The sequence below is a fragment of the Erythrolamprus reginae genome, chromosome 1 (assembly GCF_031021105.1).
Source record: "Erythrolamprus reginae isolate rEryReg1 chromosome 1, rEryReg1.hap1, whole genome shotgun sequence".
In the NCBI taxonomy this organism is placed as follows: Eukaryota; Metazoa; Chordata; class Lepidosauria; order Squamata; family Dipsadidae; genus Erythrolamprus; species Erythrolamprus reginae.
The window spans coordinates 178,231,860-178,259,374 of record NC_091950.1 but is presented as its reverse complement, the minus strand read 5'-3'; the positions used below and the strand labels follow the sequence as shown (position 1 = coordinate 178,259,374).

The window sequence follows — 27,515 nt, the reverse complement described above, 5'->3', positions numbered from 1 at the left end:
TACATTATTATTTTTTATCCTGCCTTTTTAAAATATATAAACACATCTCTTGCCTCTCACTGTTTCTATAACAACAAACCTGCGATGCAGATTGGGCTAAAAAGCCATTGTACTGGTTTTCATGCCACAACAAGTAGTCAAAATAGGAAGTGCCATATCTAGTCCTGCTCCTGACATCAGTGGTGTCCCTCAAGACAGTGTTTTAGGACCAACACTCTTCATACTCTTCATAAACAATATCTGTGACCATATTAACAGCAACTGTGTTCTCTTTGCTGATGATGTTAAACTATTCAACATCACCGACAAAGCTGCTACTCTTCAAAAGGACCTTTGACCATGTAGCTGAATGGTCAAACAAGCGGCAACTTCAATCTCAACCAACAAATGCTCTGTCTTACACATTGGCAAAAAGAATCAGAACACAAAATACAAACTTGGTGGAAATGAACTTGTAGACAACTCTCACTCTGTTAAAGACCTTGAAGTACTCATATGCAATAACCTAAGAGCCAGAGCCCACTATAACAACATTGCCAAAAAAAAAAGCATTAAGAGTTGTTAATCTAATCTTATGTAGCTTCTTCTCCAAAAGCATTGAACTGCTAACCAGAGCTTACATAACTTTTGTCAGACCAATTCTCAAATACAGTTCACCTGTATTGAACCCGCTTTGCGTATCAGACATAAATACAATTGAGAGAGTCCAGAAATATTTCACAAGAAGAGTCCTTCACTCCTCCTCTTGCAACAAAACACCTTACTCCACCAGACTTGAAATACTACAATTAGACAACTTACAACTACATCATCTCCGATCCAATCTAACAGTAGTTCATAAAATCATATACCAAAATGTCCTTCCTGTCAGTGACTACTTCACCTTCACCTGCAACAGCACATGAGCACGTAATAGATTCAAACTTAATGTAAACCATTCCAAACTAGATTGCAGAAAATATGACTTCAGCAATAGAGTGATCAATGCCTGAGCAATACCATAGTGCCTACCTTCTCTGTCCTACTGTCCTATTGTCTTCTTTTATCATTACTTACTACTTATGTTATTTTTATACAAACTACAATCCTATACTTGTTTGACAAAATAAATAAATTAAATAAATAAATAAATAAAATAAAGAAGTCAAAAGTTCACATCTCTTGGTTTCTAGGCCAGCACTTAAAGCAACATGAGAAAATATTATTTTACTGAAAGAGTAGTAGATCCTTGGAACAAACTTCCAGCAGACGTGGTAGATAAATCCACAGTAACTGAATTTAAACATGCCTGGGATAAACATATATCCATCCTAAGATAAAATACAGAAAATAGTATAAGGGCAGACTAGATGGACCATGAGGTCTTTTTCTGCCGTCAGACTTCTATGTTTCTATGTTTCTATGTTTCTATGCACCACACTAGTTCTTTACAACAAATAAATAAATAAAATGCTGTTCTTTGTTTAGAAATAGAAATAAAATGAGGTATTTTACTGAATATATTTCTCCATGCCTCGGTTTTTGCTTTATAATCTCTAAAACCAGTTTTAGGAATTATCCAACAGCCAAATCTGATGAAGCAAAAGTACTTTGTGGTCTCCTAGCTGCCAAACAAGGAAAGGGGGATTTTCTATAAAGAATGTGTTTGGCTTAGTGGGTTAAAAGAAAAGAAAGAAAACAAGTGTCGAACTTATCTTTCACATTAGAGAACAGGCTCAGAAGGTAATATAAGATTTATATCAGTGCCTCAAGCTTGATCTTGTCTGTACTGCTTTGAAAGGATTAGATTTATATTGGAAACTTTACAACACATATTATCATCAAAATGTAAATATAACTGAGAATTTGATGAATACCGTTGGAAAGGTAAGTTGTGAAGAAAAACTAGCTTGTTTTTAGTAGAAGAGTAGTTGTGCCAAGTCAATTAAAAAACTAAAGCATTGAAAATCACTCCATAAATCAACCTAGTACTCTACAAATTGATGGACAAAGTCCAACATCCTCATCATTTTCATCCCATCACCGGGAGTGATAAAGTTGCAAACACATTGAAGGCTCTCTGCTGGTTAAAAAAATACCCTGTCATCCATCTACTTTCTGGGAGAAAAAAGATATGATAAGGACATTTCTTCCTGATTCTTGGCCATTACAGATAGTCTTGTTTAATATCCGCAACAGTCATTCAATGACTTTTTAAAGTTACTACAGTGCTAAACATGGATTACTTATAATCATAGTTGTGGCTATTGCAGCATCCCCACAGTCATGTGATTGCAAGTCATGCACTAGGCAACTGACTCACAATTATAACACCATAGCTTCCCACAGTCACACGATTGCCATTCATGACCTTCACTGCAGCTTCCTACAAATAAAGACAATGGAGAAGCTGTCAGTAGGTTGTTCCAAAGAGGCTTTTTCAGGAGGCAACTGGACTTTCTTGCTTTTCCTTTTGAAGACGTTTTGCTTCTCATCCAAGAGGCTTCTTCAACTCTGACAGGATAGTGGGGAATGGAATCCTGTCAGAACTGAAGAAGCTCCTTGGATGAGAAGCAAAACTTCTTCAAAAGGAAAAACAAGAAAGTCCAGTGTCTCCTGAAAAAGCACCTTTAGGTCAACCATGACCTGGATAACTGAGAAGCTTTACAGACTGTCAGAAGGTTGAAAATGATAGTCACTTGATTGTGGAATGCTACAATCACACAGGATTCTTCTAACAATGACACCTGGAACTGCAGAAATGCCATCATATCACCATTGTCACATGACATGATGACTTATGACCACCATGTAAGTGACTTTATATCACTTAGCAACAAAGTTCTAAGTCTGATTATTGTCAATGAGGACGAATTGAATTATGATCTTTTTTTAAATTGTTCATGTACATTTAATCTTTATTTAATACGTAAGTGAACTTTTTTTTTCTCCATAGAAATTCTACAGGTCTTGTCTGCCCTATCATATAGGTGGAGACTGTGTGTGGCCTATTCCAGAATTATTTTTCTGTGTATCCAGTCATTGCAAAGTGACCTGGAGGTGTTTTATTGCAGTAGACAGAATTTTGGCAGAATGACTTACTATACTGCTCAAAACAATAAAGGAAACACTCAAATAACACATTCTAGATCTGAATGAATGAAATATTCTCATTGAATACTTTGTTCTGTACAAAGTTGAATGGGCACAACAGCATGTGAAATTGATTGTCAATCAGTGTTGCCTCCTAAGTGGACAGTTTGATTTCACAGAAGTTTGATTTACTTGGAGTTATATTGTGTTGTTTAAGTGTTCCCTTTATTTTTTTGAGCAGTGTATTTTGCTTGGTTCTTTAAAATATTTAAAGCCAGATAAAAAGGATATAAATAATGTATTGTTTATAATTTAAATAATATATAAACAGCATTGACAGAGAAACATTTAAAGAGGAACCAAAAGCATGAATACACAGGCTCCAGATAGTCCTGAGTGCAAGACTGAAAGGCAAGCACCAAGTTCCACCCTGGCCTTCAGGGAAAGAGCATTTTAACATCAGGTAAAGTTCTCTGTTATCCATGGAACCCTGAGTGGTCCAACCCTGCAGATTTTAAATTTCAGTATTCAATAGGCTTTTCCACAACTACCAGAGACCTGAGCCATCAAAATCTTTTAAATCCTTAGTGAAACCTTGCAGTCAGACCATTATAGGCAATCAGAACAGGTTTTTTAGGACTAGTGCTATGTGGTGGTGATTCTACTATCCTACTGCCACAGTCTGTACTAGCCGTAGCTTTTGAATAATCTTCAAGGTATTAAGAGCACATTATGGTAATCAAAACCCATTCCTCAATAGTATGTACATTACCAGAGTGTGGACTACTATGGCCAAGGTATTTTTGTGCAGGGCGACCATTATTCCAGCTACCTGGAATCACAGGGTCAGTGCACTTTTAACTATCAATTCCATGAGGGTCTGGATTGATCAACCCATGAGTATGCCAAAGCTCCACAATTGTACCTTATTTAGAGTCAGAAGCTTTCCCAAGTTCTCACATTCTTGAATCACCAATTCATGGTGCCTCCATTCAACTTTAGTTTATTAACACTCATCCAGGCAATTTCAGGCTCCAGATGCTATTTCAGCATATGCATCCTAAGAAAAATGTCATCACACGAATTAGCTGGATGACTTTGGGACAATCACTTTTTCTCAGCCCAACCCCCCTCAAAGGATTGTTCTTCTGGGGAAAATAGGAGGAGAAAAGTTTGTAGATATATTTGACACCTTGAGATGATTTTTTCAAAAAAATGAGAAAGTCCAGTTGCCTCCTGAAAAAGTAGCTTTGGGACCTTGAGTTGTTTATAAAAATAATAAAGGCAGGATATGAACTAATGTACTAACTAACTAACTAACTAACTAACTAACTAACTAACTAACTAACTAACCAACCAACCAACAAATATTTTAGTGTGTTTCACAGAGTGAATGGTAATGAATGTTTTTAATTATATTAGAACTTTCAGGTTTTTTAATTACATTAATTGGATCCAGATGTAGGTTTTCTTTGATATGTTGTGAGCTGCCCCGAGTCCTTGGAGAGGGGTGGCATACAAATCCAATAGATAGATAGATAGATAGATAGATAGATAGATAGATAGATAGATAGGTAGGTAGGTAGGTAGGTAGGTAGGTAGGTAGGTAGGTAGGTAGAGAGGCAGGCAGGCAGGCAAGCAAGCAAGCAAATAAGTAAGTAAGTAAGTAAGTAAGTAAGTAAGTAAGTAAGTAAGTAAGTAAGTAAGTAAGTAAGTAAGTAAGTAAATAAATATTCCATTATTGTAATTACCAATGCAAGTAGTATATGTAAACCAAGATCCAGATCATATAAAGGCATGAGGAAAAAGAATGATAAACAATGCAATGGTTAAACTTAATCCATTAATGTGGAGTCCATACTTGTGGAGGATGATCATTTATATATTGTTGGAATATTTTTAGGCATGAGAAGGTAGGGTTTGACCATGCCATCAGAAGGACAAAGTCTTTTCATGATACAAGCACTGCTGTCCTAGGCATATTTATTTTGAAATGGTCCCAAGGCATCATGGAGCATTTTCCTAGAGAAATTTAGTACCTATTACTGGATTTCATAACTAACATTAATATCAAGTTCTGTTTGTGGGTACAAATGTGTGAAATAAGAAAAGAGCATATCATGCAAATATGCATCTCTGTATTTGAGAATATGGAATAGACACAATATGAACCATCTGCTGCTGAGCATCTGGTCAATATTTGGATCAATTCCATTTTAAACAAGTGTAATATCTTTTCTAAAAAATCCCAAGCTATTAATCACAACATTTTCTATATAATACAATCTGTTTTTGTTTGTTTCCAAAACTGGCTTTTTTTGAAAAAAAATATATTTTTAGAACTGCATTTGCTATTTTCCTAATGAGTAATCCTTTTAAAACTGTGTGCTGTGTGATCAATCCTAATTAACTATTTTTGGAGCTTTTCACACTTTGCTATTCTTATCACTGCAAAGTGAGCCAAAGTAAACACTGTCATATAAAAAGAGGGGTTATAAAGCATTACTTTCTGACTGATTTCATGTCATAATTCATTGAGCTACACCAAATAAATCTGATCCAAATGTAAAAGCATGAAATCTTTAAACTTTTAAATAACTCAAGGCAAGACGTAATAGTCTATAGTTTATACAGCCTTGACCATTTGTGAATTTTCCACTTGTAAATATACACCAGATCATTTCCTATAGCAGTATGAAGTGTGCTCTCAACTTTATGTGTCAAGTATGGGCAATGGAGAAACAAGATATCATAAATAAGAACAAAATCACAATTGTGCTCTAAACCTAGCAATAATCTAAGTTTAATACCAACACAATAGTTTTCTCACAATTTTGTGTATTAGTGTTTTGATGCAGAGAAAAAGAGGTTAATGATCCCTCCTTTTATACTGTGAACCTGGGTTAGTACATAATATTAGGTATGATCCAGTTAATTGTCAATTTAAGAAACTATAATTATGAGAAATCTCTCAGGCATGAATCCAAAAAAATCTAAAAGCTCTGCCCCTACGCAAAAAAAGACATATGACTCTATGTTCAGGTTCCAAATAGTGGAACCTATACAGTTTATACATGGTATGTTTGTGTGTATGTTTGCTTTTAATAATGGGGTTTTTAGCATTTTTTAAATTATTAAATTTGTTCTTATATTGTTCTTGTTATTGTTGTGAGCCGCCCCGAGTCTACAGAGAGGGGCGGCATACAAATTTAATAAATAATAATAATGTTCACTAATTTGGAAAGAGATTCTATAATCTGCACCACTATCAAAATTGGAAGAGAGTTGCCCTGGGTTTGGTATTTAGAAATATTCTGCAGATGACCTTTTTAGCATAGACAATTAACTAGTGTTTAAACTTCTATAGTAAGTTTGCTAATGGATTGTATAAATATGATTGTCTGACAAAGGCTAAAATTTTCAGACTAATGAATACTCCATTGAACTACATACCTAGTACTTGGAATTTGATCACATGAATTCTCCATAACTTTGGTATGGCCAAAACATTGATATTGCAACACTGAAAAGATAAACCCTTCCACCTCTCACAATACTAGACAACACAGTATCAACAGTAGAGACCTTCAAATTTCTAGGTTCTATCATATCTCAAGACCTAAAATGGTCACCTAACATCAAAAACATCATCAAAAAAGCACAACAAAGAATGTTCTTTCTGCGCCAGCTCAGGAAGCTCAAACTGCCCAAGGAGCTGCTGATTCAGTTCTACAGAGGAATCATTGAGTCTGTCATCTGCACCTCTATAACTGTCTGGTTTGGTGCTGCAACCCAACAGGACCGACACAGACTTCAGAGGATAATCAGAATTGCAGAAAAAACAATTGCTGCCAATCTGCCTTCCATTGAGGACCTGTATACTGCACGAGTCAAAAAGAGGGCGGGTAAAATATTTACTGACCCCTCGCATCCTGGACACAAATTGTTTCAACTCCTACCCTCAAAACGTCGCTACATAGTACTGCACACCAAGACAACTAGACACAAGAACAGTTTTTTCCCGAACGCCATCACTCTACTAAACAAATAATTCCCTCAAAACTGTCAGACTTTCTACTAAATCTGCACTTCTACTAGTTTTTCTCATCATTCCTATCACCCATTTCCTCCCATGTTGACTGTATGACTGTAACTTGTTGCGTATATCCTAAGATTTTTATTAATATTGCTTCTTCATTGCTTATTTGACCCCTATGACAATCATTAAGTGTTGTATCACATGATTCTTGACAAATGTATATTTTATTTTATGTACGTTGAGAGCATATGCACCAAGACAAATTCCTTGTGTGTCCAATCACACTTGGCCAATAAAAATTCTATTCTATTCTATTCTATTCTATTCTATAAATGATAGCCTTTGGAGGCTTGCCCTCCAGGGGTGGGTAAAAGCCTTTGCGCATGCACAGAGGAGGTTTTTTTGCAATCCACAGTGACCAGCGGACCAGTTTGGTAGCATGGACTACTGGTCATTGCTGCCAGTTCAGCAAGTGGCACAAAATTTTCACTACCAGTACTAAAGAACTGGTCCAAACTGGCAGCAACCCACCCCTGGTGTCATCTTAATAAAATTAGCTTTGTAAACAGCAATAGCAATAGCATTTAGACTTATATACCGTTTCATAGTGCTTTCACAGCCCTCTCTAAGTGGTTTACAGAATCAGCACATTGCCCCTAACGATCTGGGTCCTCACTTTACCCACCTCAGAAGGATGGAAAGCTGAGTCAACCTTGAGCCAGTGGTGAAATTTGAACTGCAGCTAGTGGTTAGTTGAAATCACCTGCAGTGCTGCACTCTAACCACTGCACCACCCCAGCTCTTAAATACAAGTAGCCCTCAACTTAGGACCACAACTGAACCCAAAATTTCTTTTGCAAAGCGGTGAATTTTGCCCCATTTCACAAACTTTCTTGCCACAATTGTTAAGTGAATTAGTGCAGTTGTTAAATTAATAATATGGTTATTAAATGAATCTGGTGTCAGGATGAAGCCATTTTACTTGAGGGCTTGGCCTGCACACTTTATGTTATTTTAAAAAGTATTCTTTGCTATGGGAATTTGAGAGGAGTCATTGCATGAGAGATGTCTACATGTAGTCATAACAGATTCCTTCTAGATTGTCAAGGTCATCATTTGTCTTTGCACTCCTGCACCTGCACGGGAGACGATGGGAGTTGCTGCCAAATTGGCAAATGAAGATTGGTCAACGTGATGGATTTGGGGATGTGGGGATAAGGGCTTAAAGTTTCAACTGGGTGGAGAAACTCCAGGACTTCAGATTCAGGTTTCTCCCAGTTGTGCAAATACGGCTCTGCTAATAACTTGGAACTTTGAGAAATACTCTGCCTTGAACTCTGATTTAATTTTCAACACTATTTGGAACCCTGACATAGAAACATAGAAACACAGAAACATGGAAACATGGAAACATGGAAACATGGAAACATAGAAACATAGAAGTCTGACGGCAGAAAAAGACCTCATGGTCCATCTAGTCTGCCCTTATACTATTTTCTGTATTTTATCTTAGGATGGATACATGTTTATCCCAGGCATGTTTAAATTCAGTTACTGTGGATTTATCTACCACGTCTGCTGGAAGTTTGTTCCAAGGATCTACTACTCTTTCAGTAAAATAATATTTTTTCATGTTGCTTTTGATCTTTCCCCCAACTAACTTCAGATTGTGTCCCCTTGTTCTTGTGTTCACTTTCCTATTAAAAACACTTCTGGCTTCCCCATTGACTTTCCTTTTCAGAAGATCACAAAAGGTGATCACATGACCTTGAGACCCTGCAACCATCATAAATATGAGCCAGTTGTCAAGCATCTGAATTTTGCTCACATGACCATGGAGGTATTGCAAGGGTCATAAGTATGAAAAACAATCGTAAATTACTTTTTTCAGTGCCGTTATAACTTTGAACGGTCACTAAATGAACTGATGTAAGTCAAGAACTATCTGTAACTCTTTTGATTTTTTTTTACTTCAAAAGTGAATAGCAGTAGGAACATGCAGTTTCATAAGACTGAAGCTTTTTAAAAAGCACTTAAATGTGTATTCCAGTCATATAGCATTTTGTGAAATTAAAGTGTCAAAGGACTACCTATTCATCACCTTTTGTCCAAACAAAGCAGTACAAGCAGCAAGGAATATCTTTTGTTTTGACAACTTTAATCTGTAAGGGTGAGGAGATAAAAGGGAAAGACTACATAAGCTTCCAAGCTGTAGGAAATACAGTTGAAATTTTGAATTCAACACCATGGTCAAAAGAAATATCCTAACCATAGGAAATATCCATTAATTGAGAAGCTTTACTTTTAAAACACTACATATCTTCTTTTACAGCCAAATTATTTGCTACTGCCCAATAAATGCAAGGATCTTACAGTTCTGTTTCAGGAAATAACCAAAGAAGTGAATTTATTACATTGCTCACTCACCAATATCTTATATATAACCCTGGGGAAATTAAATGTTTCCCGTGCTAAATTAAAATATTAAATATCTTAGCAGCACTGGACTTTTTTTTTTACCAACTTTCTGTTGATCTTAAAACTTAATACCAGCCTTTTAGATTTTTAGTTACTGTTCCCCTATTGCTTCCATGAGCAAGCCTTCAAATCTATATTTTTAAAATCTGCAAGTATCCAAAAGCTAAGTGATGTTATGTTCATTTTTTGTTAAGAGCAGAGTTTGTACCACAATATATCTTATATATAATTTTGAAAAATACATATACAGTATTTATATAATATATCCTACATGTATAAGTGTTTCAAAAGCAATTAACTTTTAAATTGCATGAAGCAAGCTCACTACATCTTTGCTTGCTTGCTTGCTTGCTTACAGGATTTTTAAAAATGAAAAATGAAAATGGATATTTTGTTTTAATTTAGAGCTGTTAATGTTCTTTGTAGCACAGCATTCTGACTAAAATCATTTAAAAGTCTATACTGGCAAGACTCATGAGTCATTAATCAAAGGGTATAGACTAAAAAACATACAAAATTAAGACAAATTAAAAAGACCTCCTTTATGTAAAAAGAAAAATATGCTGGTTTTTTAAAAATGTTTTTTTAATGTTTTCACTAAAATGACTTTTTAAAAACTCAATTAACCAATATTTATTCTTGCAGTGTTAAAAAAAATACCAAAAGGTTATCTAAAGGCCTGGGACAGTTAAAAGCTCATCCTTCAAATTCTATAACAAAAGTGGCATGTTTATCCATCAAAGCAGAAACATTTCTTTGTATCTAAGAAAAGAGGAAAATTGATCAGTGCTACTCAACTGATGCTAAAAAAGTGATGGAAATACATAGATTCCTTACTTATGAACAGGATTCGCTTGTTCCTTCCAAGACATTCCTTTCTATTTCGCCTCAGTGATTTGTTCTTTAATTTTGTCCTTGGGGGAACTGAGACATCCTCCCCCAGGCTTTTATATTTTATGTTTGGTATGTATGTGTTGTATGGTTTTAAATTGTTGGGGGTTTTAGATATGTTTTATTTTAATATTAGATTTGTCTCACTGTCATATTGTTTCTATTACTGCTGTGAGCCGCCCCAAGTCTTTGGAGAGGGGTGGCATACAAATCTAATAAATAATAATAATTAATTTTGCCCTGTTACTGAGTTGATAGAATTGTCTAGAACCATGATAGCAAAGCTATGGCACACCTGCCATAGGTGCCATGGAAAGCCATATCTGAGGGCATGTGAGATGTTGCCCTATGTCAGCTCCAGTGTGCATGTGCCAGTTGATTTTTGGCCTTGGGGAAGGCCATTTTTGCCCTCTTCAGGCTTCAGAAGGCTTCCCTGAAGCCTCCAGAATGCAAAAGGTAGCCCAATGGGCAAACCGAAAGTCTGGTTTTTTGAACTTCTGGTTTGCCCGTTGGGCTATTTTAAGCCTGAGGGTGCAAAACAGCCTGGGGGGGCATGTGTGAGGATGCACACATGCGCAGTGTGGCCTGCGTAGGGGGAGTTGTGTAGTGGCCCATATGTGCACACACTCCCATCTTTGGCACGCCATCATTGATCTAGAGCAGTGTTTTTCAACCAGTGTCCATGGCACACTCGTGTGCCGTGAGACATGGTCAGGTGTGCCATGGGGAAATTAAACATGGGTCCCCAAACTATGGCACACATGCCGGTTACGGCTGCAGAGGCCACCAGCCACCTCCATCCAAATATAAACATTCCCCTCACAATCCCTCCAACTATCAGCAACAGAAGAGTGGAGGCACAGGGAATGCTCACTGACCAATCACCTTCTAGGATTCATCCCGACCACTAGCGATGAACCAATAGCAGGCTGCCTCTCATCCACACCCAGGACGGTCCCTGCTCGGGCTGCTGCACACTTCTCATTGTGTGGCCTCGATGAGTAGCTGAAGCTGCTACTCTTCCCCATGGTCCTGATTTCTAATCCTGGTCAGGACTGGAGATAAATGTTGCCACCACTAGATGAAGCCTCAGCCTCAGCTGGTTATGTCTTTCCTGTTGGTGTATATAGATATTTGACCTTTTTCTTTTCATAAGAGGCCCCCAGAGAGGGTGATATACAATGCATCTACGGAGAGGGGCGGCATACAAATAATAATAATAATAATAATAATAATAATAATAATAATAATAATAATATCTATATTGTATATGACCTCCTAAGTGAGTATAAATACATTTAGAAACTATATTATTAACTTTAGGTATAATATGTACTATGTTAGTGTCATTTTGTGTCATTTTGGTTGGTGGTGTGCCCCAGGATTTTGTAAATGTAAAAAATGTTCCGTGGCTCAAAAAAGGTTGGAAATCACTGGTCTAGAATAATAGATTGCTAGATTTGTCTCCTATTCTATTAAGGTTTCAAGAGGTTTACATTTTGTCTTCAGCTATGGCTGCATCTCATCTCAGGTCACAAAATGTGAACTACCTTTTGTTACTATTTAAGCTACTTCAGTCCTACACTCATGCTGGGTTGATTCTAAAATGGATTAAGATTTTAATCTATTTAATTCTATCCAGACCGAGGTATTTTTGCAAAATCCACTGGTGCTGCTCAGCCCTGTTCACCCCCGCCTGCCCCTCCGCACACTTTTTTCTTTCAGGAAAGTAACTGCCAATCATTTCATCTTTCGGGGATGGATGGGTTTTTCTGGACATATACATATCCTGAGATAGCAGCAAAGAGTGATGTGTATATGTATTTATGTATATACAGTGGTACCTCAAGATACGAACCCCTCGTCTTACGGACAACTCAAGATCTGAACCCGGGGTTCAGAAAAAATTTGCCTCTTCTTACGAACTTTTTTCGTGTTACGAACGCCAAACCCGAACTTCCGGGTTCGGCGTTCGGGAGGCTGCTGGGAAGCCCCACGGCTGTTTTAAAAGGTCATACCTCGTCTTATGAACCTAATTGGTTCCAGGGGGAGGTTCGTAAGATGAAAGGTTCGTAAGACGAAACATTGTTTCCCATAGGAAACAATGTAAAGTCAATTAATCCGTGCAACCAAAAAAAAAAAACCCGCAAAAAAACGCTGCCACCAGGCTGTCACCTTTTAAAACAGCCTGGGGCTTCTCAGCGACCTCCCGAACGCCGAACGCCAAACCCGAACTTCCGGGTTTGGCGTTCGGGAGGCCGCCGAGAAGCCCCCAGGCTGTTTTAAAAGGTGGCAGCCGGGCGGAGGGGCTTCCCAGCAGCCTCCGAACGCCGAACCCGGAAGTTCGGGTTTGGCGTTCGTAACACGAAAAAAGTTCGTAAGAAGAGGCAAACCTTTTAAAACAGCCGGGGGGCTTCCCAGCAGCCTCCGAATACCGAACGCAGAAGTTCGGGTTTGGCGTTCAGCTTCGGGAGGCTGCTGGGAAGCCGCCCGGCTGTTTTAAAAGGTTTGCCTCTTCTTACGAACCCCAAACTTTTGCCGAACTTCCGGGTTAGGGGTTCGGGAGGCTGCTGGGAAGCCCCCCAGCCTGGCTGTGACCTTTTAAAACAGCCGGGGGGCTTCCCAGCAGCCTCCGAATGCCGAACGCAGAAGTTCGGGTTTGGCGTTCGGCTTCGGGAGGCTGCTGGGAAGCCGCCTGGCTGTTTTAAAAGGTCACAGCCGGGCTGGGGGGCTTCCCAGCAGCCTCCCGAACCCCAAACTTTTGCCGAACTTCTGGGTTCGGGGTTCGGGAGGCTGCTGGGAAGCCCACCAGCCCGGCTGTCACCTTTTAAAACAGGCGGGCGGCTTCCCAGCAGTCTCCCGAAGCCGAACGCCAAACCTGAACTTCCGTATTCGGCGTTCGGAGGCTGCTGGGAAGCCCCGCCGCCCGGCTGCCACCTTTTAAAACAGCCTGGGGGCTTCTCGGCGGCCTCCCGAACGCCAAACCTGGAAGTTTGGGTTTGGCGTTCGGCATTCGGGAGGTCGCTGAGAAGCCCCCAGGCTGTTTTAAAAGGTGACAGCCGGGCGGCAGCGTTTTTTTTGCGGGGGGGTTTTTTGGTTGCACGGATTAATTGACTTTACATTGTTTCCTATGGGAAACAATGTTTCGTCTTACGAACCTTTCGTCTTACGAACCTCCCCCTGGAACCAATTAGGTTCGTAAGATGAGGTATGACTGTATATGTACATGTACCGTATTTTTCGGTGTATAAGTTGCAGCTTTTTCCTCCCTAAAAGAGGCTGATAATTAGGGTGTGTTTTATACTCTGAATGTAGCTTTCCCCCTCCTCTCCCCCCAGCCCTAACTAGCTGCTAATGATCTTCCTAGCTCTCACCTTGCAGGCTCTTTCATTGTTTCTCTCTGTGAAGAATGTTTTCCACGCCTTAAGTCTTTGCAGGGTTTTTTCATTGCTCTAACGTGCTCTAAATAAGTTTCTTTCTAGCCCTAACCAGGTGCTAACAATGTTTCCAGCTCTTACAGTTTGCAAACTCTTTCATTGTTACTCTCTGCAGAGAATGTTTTTCAAACCCTGTCTTTGATTTTTTTTTTCATTCTCTATTTGCTCCAAATGTTTCTTTCCAGCCCTAACCAGGTGTTAACAATGTTCCCAGCTCTTACCGGCTTGCAAGCTCTTTCATTGTTACTCTCTGCAAAGAAGAATGTTTTCCATGCCCTAAGCCTTTGCGGGGAGGTTTTCATTGCTCTACTGGCTTTGACTGTTTCTTTCCAGATGCTAATGATTTTCCCAGCTCTTACTGGCTTGCAAGCTCTTTTACTCTGTTACTCTCTCTGAATATGGTTTTTTTAAAGCCCTAACCAGGGGATAAAAAAATGTGCTGAAGCTGACTAGACTAAGCCAGATGAATACCTGGTAAGCAGATTCTTTTCCCTATTTTCCTTCCCAAAAACTAAGGTGCGTCTTATATTCCAAAAAATATGGTGTGTGTGTGTGTGTGTGTATCTATATAGCCTTGATGTTCATTGTTTACCTGCAGATGTGTTGTTATCTAAGTAGACAACATCACAAATACGACAAAATGCAGGCTTGCTTCCTGTTTATATACAGTAACTTGATTTTGAGTTTTGGTGGGGGAATGATTTTCTTCTTGGTAATTCCTTGATTAAGGAATTGTTTTCTACTTAATTGTTTGCCTAGTATTGATCCCTGTTTATTTGGATGCTGGCTGCTGAAGAGAATACATTCTGGTCCGTATAAAAAAAATCTTAGCTATTCTTACTGTCTCTTTTGAATTATGTATATAGTTCATCTCTTAGTCTCTGTTGATGACTCTGTATACCAAGCTTCCCGTAATTTTTGAATTTGGATTGGTCTAAGATGCTAACAGTTTTCTGATTGAAATTGTGGTTGAGTCAGTCTATGTGTTGTGGGATTAAGGAGCTTTCATTGTGTCTGCTGACTGCTATTTAGTGTTCATGATGTGCTCTACTAGTCTATATAAATATGGGATAAACCCAACACTTATTCTTTTCACTTAAAGTATTCAGATTGATAATATATTCAACTCAGCCAGACAGCCAGACACACACAGAGAGAGGGCCACAATGGTAAATTTGAGCTGAGTTTGATGAGACCAGTTTTTGTCTGATCTGCCACTCAAAGTAATTACTTTTTGCACTTAAGTGTAATGAAATCCTCTAGTCAGCTGAGCCAGAAAGAGAGACAAGAACAGAGAGAAGACCCCAATGGTAAACTCAGAACAAATTTGATGAAACCAGTTATTGCCTAATCTGCCACTCAAAACAGCTGCTTCTTTGAATTCAAAAATATTCATTTTTTATACTAACTGGATACCTTATAAGCATTACTTTAAAGGAGTTGTGCAAAGGCCTGATGATTATTTTCTAATGAATCATTCCTAGAAGCCTGTTAGATTGTTGCCAGGGGAAATAAATCCCATCCTATTCTGATATTTAATCTTTATTTGAAAAGAGGTTTAAAACTTTTTTAATCCCTGCATGACAGAATGTTGAATTAGCAGCTTTTGTTCTTATTCATTAAAAACTAAAGTGCTTATTTTATTTAAGAAAAGCTTGCTCAGAAAAGAAAACAAATAGCAACACAAAAACTATTAAACCAACTTGACCTTAATTCTAAAATTATATCACCTGTGATATAACAAATCCAAAATATATACAGTATTCTAGTTTTCTATAGAAAACTCCCTCCCTCCCCAACTCTCTCTCGCTACCCACCCACCTACAATGGACATACACACATAAATAGATGCATAGCATACATACAGAAAACTATAGAAAGGCAAAGTCTGGGGGCAGAAATTTATTCATAGTGGATGAGAAAGTAAAGCATTCAACTACAAAGAAAGATTTCCTTCTAGCCAGTTTTATCTCTCCAGTCATAAAGATGGAGATATAGCAGTGAGAGGTCCCTAAGAGGGCTTTCCCTAGAAATTCAGAACCTCTGCTTGCAATACTAAATTATTCAGTGCTAAATTTCTGGAATTACCAAAATGTAATCCATCATCAAGCAACATTTTAACTTATTCATTTAAGTCCTCATTTCAAATTTAGCTTTTAATGTTCATGCATAGATCTGCTCTCCAGTGATCAAAAACATTCAAAGTATTATCAATAATATATTAAAAAGTATTATCTGGTATTTAGTCTCACAGATCCACTTTTCCCAAGAAATCATCCTTTTAAAAGTTAACAGTTGAAACATAATTATATGCATCCTATATCTCACTACCATTTACTTTCTCCCCTTTCAATGTGTTATATATATTTCCATGCATAGTTCAAATTTTGAAACATAACTAGTGATGGGTGAACTGAACCTGCACAATTCGGGTCTGTACCGAATTTTGCGGTGTTCGGTATGCCAAACACGAACCCGAAATTTTTTCAAACTTTGGGCAAAGTTTGTGGTCATGTTGGGCATTCGGAGCTTTGACGTCACCAGCAGGTTGCTAAGGATGCCAAGGTGATCACTTTCTGGATTCCATGGAATCCAGGAGGTGATCACCTTGGCGTCCTTAGCAACCTGACAGTGACGTCAAAGCTCCGCCCCAGAATCTCTTCATGGGATGGATTCCCCGTTTGGGTCCAAGTTCAGGTTCGGGTTCGGACGAATTTTGCGTAAAGTTTGTCCGAACTTGCCAAACCCGAACACCGTTGGGTTCACCCATCACTAAAAATAACATGTTAGAGTTAGATGAGCATTTTTTCCCCATTTTTAAAACATCCCTCTGTATTATTTTGTATGGCCTACCAAAGCTTAGATTCTAGAAAAATGTTTCCAAATGAAATGATACAAGAGAGGAAAATTTTTCAATTGAATGAGTCTCATTCTTTGCTAAACATAATAATATGTAAATTAAGATAACATATCATTTTATTATTTATTTCATTTCATTTCATTTCTTTTCTTTTATTATTTTATTTTATTTTATTTTATTTTATTTTATTTTATTTCATTTTATTTCATTTTATTTCATTTTATTTCATTTTATTTCATTTTATTTCATTTTATTTTATTTTATTTTATTTCATTTCATTTCATTTCATTTCATTTCATTTTATTTTATTTTATTTTATTTTATTTTATTTTATTTCTATGCCACCCAATCCCGAAGGACTCAGGGTGGCTTACAACAGTATAAAATTACAAGTAACAGCAACGATTAAAAGAAGTCAAGAAAAAAATGAACTAATTTCTAAAATTATCATTAAAACCTAAGACAGTTGTTTACTGTATAGCACTGAAGTAGTACATTTAAGAAACCCAATTGGATAAGAACTTTCACATTCCATGGGATCTTTTCCCAGTTCCAAATTTTAGATACAAAAGATTCATTTTAGGAATGAGAAATGTTTTATTTATTTATATTGTTTTCCCATATGAATTAGTTGTGTATTTTTTCAGGATTTTTTTCCCTTTTGTTTGCTTATTTTCTTCATGAAATAGTTATAGTTTATTGTGTTTTGTTTTATACTTCATTATTACTATACTTGTTTTTTATTTTGTTACAGATTAAAAAGCAATGAAATATTTAAAAATAATTAATTGCAATGTTATTTAGAACTACTCTTAAAAACAAAGGATAGCATGCCCAAATCCTAATTTGATGAGAAACATGTGGAATCAAGATGTCTATATTCCAGAATTACTTTGAATATACTGTACAGGTACAAAAAGCAGAAGGAAACATATCTATGAGAGTTGCCCAGAAAGTAATGCATCACTTTTTTTTTTCTCAGCCTACAGTAATGGTACAAATCCGAAACTTTAGATATACATTATTTGAATGGTCAGGAGTGCGTGTGTAAATTTTGCATTTCTTCAGACAGATAGCGTAGCTGCAGAAGTGTTTGGAAATGGGCCTGTAAGTGATGTATGTTACAAGCAGTGTGTCATCATTGAATTTCTCACTGTGGATAAAGAAACTGTTGGGAACATTCACAAATGTTTGTGTACAGTTAATGGAGAATCTGCAGTTGATAGAAATATGGTTAGTCACTGGTTAGACGGTTAGACATTTGAGGATGACGAAGAGGTGATTTGCACAGTGCAGAAATGGCTTTGTGACCAGAACAAGGAGTGGTATCAACAGAGCATACACACCCTTGTGTCTTGCTAAAGAAAGGCTATAGAGCAGGACAGAGATTACATGGAAAAATAGGGAGTGTAGAAGAAACATAATTCTTTCTTGTCTGTAAGTTTCATTGTGTTTAATAAATAATTGTTGAATTTAAAAAATGTGGTGCATTACTTTCTGGGCAACCCTCATAGATACAAAAACCAATTGCCTACGCCCGTCTAACTCCACCTGAATGCTCTCCAAATGAATGGATTTCAGCACCTGGCATTCCATCAACTATTGCTGAAAATTCTGAGAGTTGAAATCCACACTAGAGTGGGTTCCTGCCGGTTCGGATCACTTCTATAGACCCGGTAGTAAAAATATGAACGAGTTCGCTGGCCTGGCCACACCCGTAAGCTGGCTCCGTTCATTCTCCCTGCACCAGTTCCATCTGCTTGCTCACCCTGCCCGTCCACACCATGCTTGCCCCACCCACTCACCTGCCCACCGTTCACTGACTCGCTGGCTTGCTGATCGCCCTGCCTTGCATTATCACTTGCTGACTTCTGGACTGCCGTGCATTGCTGCTGTCTCCTCCTATGACTTCCTAAAGGTAAGTAACTTCATGGGGGGGTTGGACAATAGGAGGGTGGATAGAGACTACTGAGAGAACCACCGGGATTCACAATGTACACAAGCCTGAGGATGGGCTGAGGCCTACCTTGCTTCCACTCCCCGGGCTCATGTAGACAGAGAAGCCTGCCAGGGCTCTCAGTAGTTTCTCCCATGTTTTCCGGACTGGAAGGTCCCAAAGCGGCAACTCCTTACTGTGCTCTTTCCTAGGGCCTTGAAGGCTGACCTCCTGGAGCACCACTGCCACAGCTCTGGAACTTTCCTTCCACTGCCACACCCACAGAACCGGTAATAAAAAATTTTAGAACCCACCCCTGATTCACATCCACATGTCATGCCATCTTTGGAGACACTAAATTCAGGTTCATTGCCAGAATGAGCTTGCCTTTGCAGATACTGTATGACACTTGGCTTTACAAAGGGGAAGTTAGTTCTGTATTTTTTTAACAAAAGAATTCACAGTTATAATAAATATATCAATTAAAATTACTACATAATTTGGATAACCTAATCATCACCTCCCCAATTTTCAATTATTTTCAATGTCTTTAGAGTAGACAGGGTTGATATTGCATATAGGTATTTACTACATAGTACCGTATATTTTTGGCTGTTGCATTTCTTGCCCTGTTATGAAATAAAGTCTTAATGGACTCACTCCGTCACTTGCAAATATCTCAAGCAGAGAAATGTGACATATCCAGCAGAAGTTGTCAGGTGGCAACACCTTCTTCCTGAAAGCAGCATGGAAATTACATCTCTGGTTTGTCAATAAAAATGTAAATTCTCTGGCCAGACTGTCACCATGGTAATCCTGCATTCTAAACAAGTAGTCCCCTCTTGTCTCAAAAAAAATCAGGAAGGAAATCTAATGATGAGCTTGATGTTACTCATACAAAAGAGTCAAAGAGTAGATTTGTTGTCATTAAAAATAAATCAGGGGGGAGGGATAAACCTTAAAAACATGGATCTGATTTTCTTGTCTTTTTTAATTTTACATTTTTTCTTTAATAAATTAGAGAGGAAAAATAAAGAGAAAATATCTTTCTTTAAGATAAAATAGAAAAAAACGTGTATCTACCTCCATTTAGATAATTGTTACATAACGTCTTCGGAGAGGGGCGGCATACAAATCTAATAAAATAAATAAATAAACAAATAATTGTCCGCCCCTAATTTATATCTATCTATTTATTTATTTTATTTATTCTATTAATTGGATTTATATGCCGCCCCTCTCCAAAGACTTGGGGTGGCTTACAACATATAGAAAAACAATGTACAACGAAACCCAATTAATTAAAGTTAAAAATCTAAAAGCCTAAACCAATTAAAATACACTCATATCGATTCAATCACAATAGCAATTGATTCATAAAACACACGTAATATGAGGTCTTCCAATCCACTGGATAATTGAGACCATAGATTTGTTCTTTCAAATGTTGAAGAACTAATCCCTTGACAATAATTAGGAACACAGGAAATCCAGCTGTCAATTTTCATATAGCAGTTGTGTAGTTCAAAACAGTACATATTTAATTTAACTTAAAATTTAAATTTAATTTTTAAAATATCAGCGATACATCATTTTATTTAAAAAAATATTTTCAATTATAGTTTAGTGTAAAGTTTAAATCTATCCTTGTGGTGTGACCGGAACAACCTAGAACTGAACACAATCAAAACCGTAGAAATGGTTGTAGACTTTAGAAGAAACCCTTCCATCCTTCCACCTCTCACAATACTAGACAACACAGTATCAACAGTAGAGACCTTCAAATTTCTAGGTTCTATCATATCTCAAGACCTAAAATGGTCACCTAACATCAAAAACATCATCAAAAAAGCACAACAAAGAATGTTCTTTCTACGCCAATTCAGGAAGCTCAAACTGCCCAAGGAGCTTCTGATACTGTTCTACAGATGAATCATTGAGTCTGTCATCTGCACCTCCATAACTGTCTGGTTTGGTTCTGCGACCCAATAAGACCGACACAGATTTCAGAGGATAATCAGAACTGCAGAAAAAACAATTGCTGCCAACCTGCCTTCCATTGAGGACCTGTATACTGCACAAGTCAAAAAGAGGGCTGTGAAAATATTTACTGACCCCTCGCATTCTGGACACAAACTGTTTCATCTCCCTAACCTCAAATCATTGCTACAAAGCACTGCACACCAAGACAACCAGACACAAGAACAGTTTTTTTCCCAAACACCATCACTCTACTATACAAATAATTCCCTCAACACTGTCAGACTTTTTACTAAATCTGCACTTCTATTTCTACTAGGATTTTTTCTCATCATTCCTATCATCCTTTTCCTCCCACTTAGGACTGTATGACTGTAACTTGTTGCTTGCATCCTAAGATTTTTATTAATATTGATTGTTCTGGAGACCTCACCTACAAAAAGATATTGACAAAATTGAACGGGTCCAAAGACGGGCTACAAGAATGGTGGAAGGTCTTAAGCATAAAACGTATAAGGAAAGACTTAATGAACTCAATCTGTATAGTCTGGAGGACAAAAGGAAAAGGGGGGACATGATCGAAACATTTAAATATGTTAAAGGGTTAAATAAGGTCCAGGAGGGAAGTATTTTTAATAGGAAAGTGAACACAAGAACAAGGGGACACAATCTGAAGTTAGTTGGGGGAAAGATCAAAAGCAACATGAGAAAATATTATTTTATTGAAAGAGTAGTAGATCCTTGGAACAAACTTCCAGAAGATGTGGTTGATAAATCCACAGTAACTGAATTTAAACATGCCTGGGATAAACATATATCCATCCTAAGATAAAATACAGAAAATAGTATAAGGGCAGACTCTCCGGGTCCTGTCAACTAAACAATGTCGGTTGGCGGGCCCCAGGGGAAGAGCCTTCTCTGTGGCGGCACCGGCTCTCTGGAACCAACTCCCCCCAGAGATTAGAACTGCCCCTACTCTTCCTGCCTTCCGTAAACTCCTTAAAACCCACCTTTGCCGTCAGGCATGAGGGAATTGAAACATCTCCCCCGGGCTTGCTCAATTTTATACATGGTATGCTTGTGTGTGTGTCTGTTAGTATATGGGGTTCTTTTAAATCTTTAAATATTTTAAAGTTATTTGAATTATTTATGATTTGTTATATCTTGTTGTGAGCCGCCCCGAGTCTTCGGAGAGGGGCGGCATACAAATCTAAATAAATAAATAAATAAATAAATAAATAAATGAATGAATGAATGAATGAATGAATGAATGAATGAATGAATGAATGAATGAATGAATGAATAAATAAATAAATAAATAAATAAATAAATAAATAAATAAATAAATAAATAAATAAACAAACAAACAAATAAACAAATAAACAAATAAATAAATAAATAAATAGATGGATCATGAGGTCTTTTTCTGCCGTCAGTCTTCTATGTTTCTATTGTTTCTTCATTACTTATTTGACCCCTATGACAATCGTTAAGTGTTGTACCACATGATTCTTGACAAATGTATCTTTTTCTTTTATGTACACTGAGAGCATATGCACCAAGACAAATTCCTTGTGTGTCCAATCACACTTGGCCAGTAAAATTCTATTCTATTCTATTCATCCACTTATTTTCCCATTGTTCAAGCATTACATTATGTCTAAAATGTAGGAAGAACATGCTTCTACTTCTTCATAAAGGAGATGGAAAAAACATAAGAGACATTTAGTTTTGTTTCTTAAATATGTGGAAGAAGTGAATTTGACAGATGAGTTCACTCCTTCAATGATGAGGCATATACACTCTGCACCTCAAGACCACTTCTGACTTTTTTTACTGGATATACTGAATATATTCTATGTTTCAGACCTGGCACAGAAAATACAGTAAAAATACATGTCAGGGTTGAACTCTAGTTAGTTAGTTAGTTGGTTGGTTGGTTGGTTGGTTGGTTGGTTGGTTGGTTGGTTGGTTGGTTGGTTGGTTGGTTGGTTGGTTGGTTGGTTGGTTGGTTAGTTAGTTAGTTAGTTAGTTAGTTAGTTAGTTAGTTAGTTAGTTAGTTAGTTAGTTAGTTAGTTAGTTAGTTAGTCTTCTATGCCACCCAATTCCGAAGGACTCAGGGCGGCTCACAATAATATAAAAAAGTACAGTTAACAATAAAGAGAAGTCAAGTACAAATTAAAACAATAACCCCAGTTAAAACCCACAACTCAACAATCCAATCAAAAGATATATATCATTCAATACAATTTGGCCATGAAAGATGTACAGTTCATGGCCCCCAGGTCTGCTGGCAAAGTCAGGTCTTTGTAGCTTTTCGGAAAGCCATCAGTATGGACATCAGGGGGGGAGTTGGTTCCATAGAGCTGGGGTGGCCACAGAGAAGATCCTCCCTTGCAGCTCCACCAACCTGCATTGCATAGTCAATGGGACCGGGAGAAGGCCAACTCTGTGCGATCTTATTGCCAACCCTGTGCAATATTATCTCTGGGTGGTATACGGCAGGAGACGGTCCCGTAAATAGTCTGGCTCTAAGCCATGTAGGGCTTTATAGATAATAACCAACACTTTGAATTGTGACCAGAGACCAATCGGTAGCTAGTGCAGCTCATGGAACATAGGTGTTATATGGGTGTATCGAGGTGCACCCCATGACACTTCATGCGGCAGCATTCTGGGCTATTTGCAGTCTCCAAACACTCTTCAAAGGTAACCCCATGTAGAGCACGTTGCAACAGTTAAGATGGGAGGTGATGAGGGCGCATCAGCCATAAAGAAGGATGAACTGTGATGAATACTGTTCTTTCTCTGCCCCCTCTGCCATTTCACAGAAATATAGCAACCAGTCACGTCAGTAGCCTGCAAAACCACAGCAATCCTAGCCTTTCTTAGTAAATTTTGGGAGTTGGTGGATGTTGTGCTGAATAACCAGCTCACCACCTGATGTGAGAATGGCCAGACTCTCCTTTTCTTGGTTAAACAAAGATTTAACAAGGCAATTTTTCCAAAGTACTTCAAGTACAGCAACATGGCAAGTTTCGCAAACATACAGTATATGGTTTCCATAAATTAGTCCAGGCTGACTCTGGCATTGTTATACAGGAAAAAAATGGCCCTCTTGACTTTCAATAGCCTTATTTCAAGCAATGCCAGGAAGATGTAGTGGAACATATTAAAAGCTAGGGTTTTTTTCTTCAAGGCCTGAAGAAAATAAAATTTGTCTCAGAGACCTGTCTGAAATTCTAAGTAATGTTCTGAAAATTGGAATTAAACAATGAACCATGTAGGCTTTCTGCACTAAAGAGAGAAAACAAATCTCTTTAATGGGAGAAAACAGACCTGAGAGCAAAACATTTCCAATAGCAAGAGATTATTCAAAAGACTATGGCATTCATTGCTACTGTTCTGAATAGCCAACTTGTGACCTGCTACTACTGAATACCAGAAGGCCTCCAAATTGCAACTTATTTCAGCAAACAAAGCCAGCAGAACTATTGTAAACAGATTTCATACAACAGAAAAGATGATTTAAAGCAGAGGTGACAATTGGCAGGTACATTATTATGACAGTGAAAAGGTGCCTGTTATTCCAGAAACCAATGAAGATACTATTTCAGATTCAAAATACAGTTCTAGCATTGTAATAATAGGTGGTAGTTATGAAAATTACTGAGTCCTATAATTCAGGAAAATACAGATATTGAACCAATTTCCATTTCATCTAATGATTCTATGATTTTTTCTACTAGTGACACTTATTGGCTAGTGTTCAGTTAAAAATATCATTCAACCTTACAGGAGAAGATCTATTTCTTAGTGATCGTTTCTGTACTGAGATAAATAATTTCGCAAAGTATCAACTAACCTGGAAAAATGGAACTTCTGGATTATTTTGAGAGTATAAAAGTTTAGTCGACGGGTCCCGTCGACTAAACAATGTCATCTGGTGGGACCCAGGGGAAGAGCCTTCTCTGTGGCGGTTCTGACCCTCTGGAATCAGCTCCCTCCAGAGATTAGAACTGCCCCTACTCTCCTTGCCTTTCATAAACTCCTTAAAACCCACCTCTGTCGTGAAGCATGGGGGAACTGAGACATCTCCCCCTGCCTATGTAGTTTTTGTGCATGATATGACTGTATGTATGTTTTTTATATTGGGGTTCCTTGCTTTTAGATTTTAAATGTACAATTGTTATTTTAGATTCTAATTATTCAATTTGTCATTATATATTGTTTTTATCACTGTTGTGAGCCGCCCCAAGTCTGCGGAGAGGGGCGGCATACAAATCTAATAAATAATAATAATAATAATAATAATAATAATAATAATAATAATAATAATAATAACAACAACAACAACAACAACAACAATAATAATAATAATAATAATAATAATAATAATAAATCCATTTTCAGGACAGCAGCTGAGCAAAGGTTTAGAACTTCCAGTTGGTTTTTTTATTTTTTTTCAAGTTCCATGCAATGAAGCAAACAGATCATATCAGTAGTAGTACAAAAATAAGGAGAGAATTTAAATTAGAGAAAAACAATGGCAATTAAAATGTCCCTAATCCTAAGAACAATTTTATTTTTCCAAAGAAAATAAGCAGCTCCTTCAATATACAGTCTTCCTCCTCCTAGCATTATTTCTGAGCCTATCCCAGGCTCAGAAAGAAAGATTACACCAGAATCAGTGTCACCTGCTAGATAAATCATTAGAAGAGGAACTCCCTCCAAAGCCCTTTTGGATCCTCAATCAATCCAAAGCAAATTTGTTCCTCTGGAGCTGGCGACAGAAACTGAAGCCAGTGAAGCTACAATAATTTATCCAAGTGAATTTGCTCCTGTGCTGATGGACACTAATATTTCATTGCCCATTAAAGTCTGATATAGTGGTGAAGCTATTGAACTAGAAGCTGGCAGATTGTCAGTTCTATTTTTTCCCTTTAAGTACAGGTGCCAGTAGAGTGACTTCATTTATTATATAATTTATTATTATTATTATTATTATTATTATCATCATTATTATTATTATTATTATTATTATTATTATTATTTCAATTTTGAGGCCATCCCTCTCCATATTGTTTCTTACTAATTTATACATACAAAATAAAATAAAACAAAAACATCAAGAGGGGGGGAAAGAGAGCTAGCTGGAACCAAAATCTTAAAGTCAAGCATAATGGATAAGAGGTCTTGATCTCTGTTCTAGTCTGGAGCTTATGAGAATAATCAGGTCTTAACAGGTGTACAGAAATCAGACTTGTGGGATCAGTATGAATCTCCAGGAAGATATTATTCCTCACAAAAACACACTTCTTAAGCCCCCATTAGATGATGTTGCTTAATATAGGTAATCTTCTTATGACTACATTTGAGACCAAAATCTCAGTTGTTTATCAAAAATTCTAAATTAAGCAATCATTAAGGAAGATGTGCACATGATCCTTTTGGTCAGTAATTGCAATGGTCAGTAATTGCAATCCTGGCTCTCCCAGTTGTGATTGTTAAGCAACAACACAGGTTGCTAAACGGATAGAGTGAAAGAGGTATTGTACCTACCAACCAAGGTAGGGTACAGGAACAGAGTTTAAATATTTGACATCTTAGTTTCGTTTCTGCAGGAGTTCCCCTCCCCTCTGTGCACAGAAGGCAACATCTGAGTTGGGCTGGAGAAATGAAGCTGAAATACCAAAGATCCCAGCCCAGTGAAGTATTCCCCCTCTCTTCCTACATGGAGGAAAAGAAAAATCCTGTCTCAAGTAGCAGCAACTTGCAATCTTCTTTGCCAGCTTCACCACTGATTTTCTGGGCAAGCTGGCCCAGAATAATGGCAAATGGTGATCATGTGATTGCAGAATGCATGGCAACTGATCATAAGTGCAAACAGATTGCCAAGCACCTAGATCATGATCATGTGGGGGGAGGCCAGTGCAACATTTTATGACAGCCGGAAGTACGAGGGTCGCCCAGAAAGTAATGCACCAAAAAAAATTTCTCAGGCTATAATAATGGTATTAAAACTCCATCCCCAATGTCCCGAAAAACATCCTGAGGGAAAAGAACAATGAGGATGACACTCTTTCATTCACTTTGCATCTTCTTCCTTCTCACTGTAGTTCCATCTGCCTTGAACATTGTTAAATGTATTCCCGCCTTGTCATAAACCACATTTATGCTAAACACTCTTTTATTTATGAGTTTTCTCAAGGGCATACTGTTGTGTTCGTTTAAAGAAATACAGAAAATCGCTGATTGGTTAAGACGCGGCTAAGTGTTGGTTGCCGCCAAAATTAAACAATTGTCAGTTAAAAAGCCCGCGTATAAGAAAGGGCATAAATAAGGCAACGGGTTAGCCATTGCTGTTGTTGGGAGTTGCTTAAGAGAAGAACAGTTGCTTGTTGTGTGTGTTACGAATAAAGATGATTTGAACGAACAAGAAGTCTCCGGTGCAGTGATTTAACACATATAAATCATAGGAAGCAGTCTCAGGAGGTTTCAGGTTTACCCCATCCTACTCCTTCAACTGACTTGATCATGCAGACTCCAACAGATACTATAGGCCAGGGCTCGGCAACCTTAAATGCTCAGAGAGCGATTTGGACCTGTTTCCCACAGAAAAAGAAAAAAAACACCAGGAGCCACAAAACTTTTCCTGTGTCTGACTATTTCCTAAGCAGCCACAAAAATATCACATATAGTTGAATTAAAGATTCTGTTTTCTTCTGAAACTTTTCTTTTCTTGGATTTATCCATGGTTGGCCTACCAGCGGTCAAAAAACTTAATAAATTGCGTGTTGGGGGATGTCGTACATTGGCAGT

The 27,515-nt window shown here is 37.7% G+C and overlaps 1 pseudogene; it reads left to right on the top strand.

Moving 5' to 3' along the window:
• Window positions 1-16,321: 16,321 nt before the first annotated feature.
• Window positions 16,322-24,605, top strand: LOC139168737 (heat shock factor protein 2-like; annotated as a pseudogene).
• The last annotated feature ends 2,910 nt before the right edge of the window (window positions 24,606-27,515 follow it).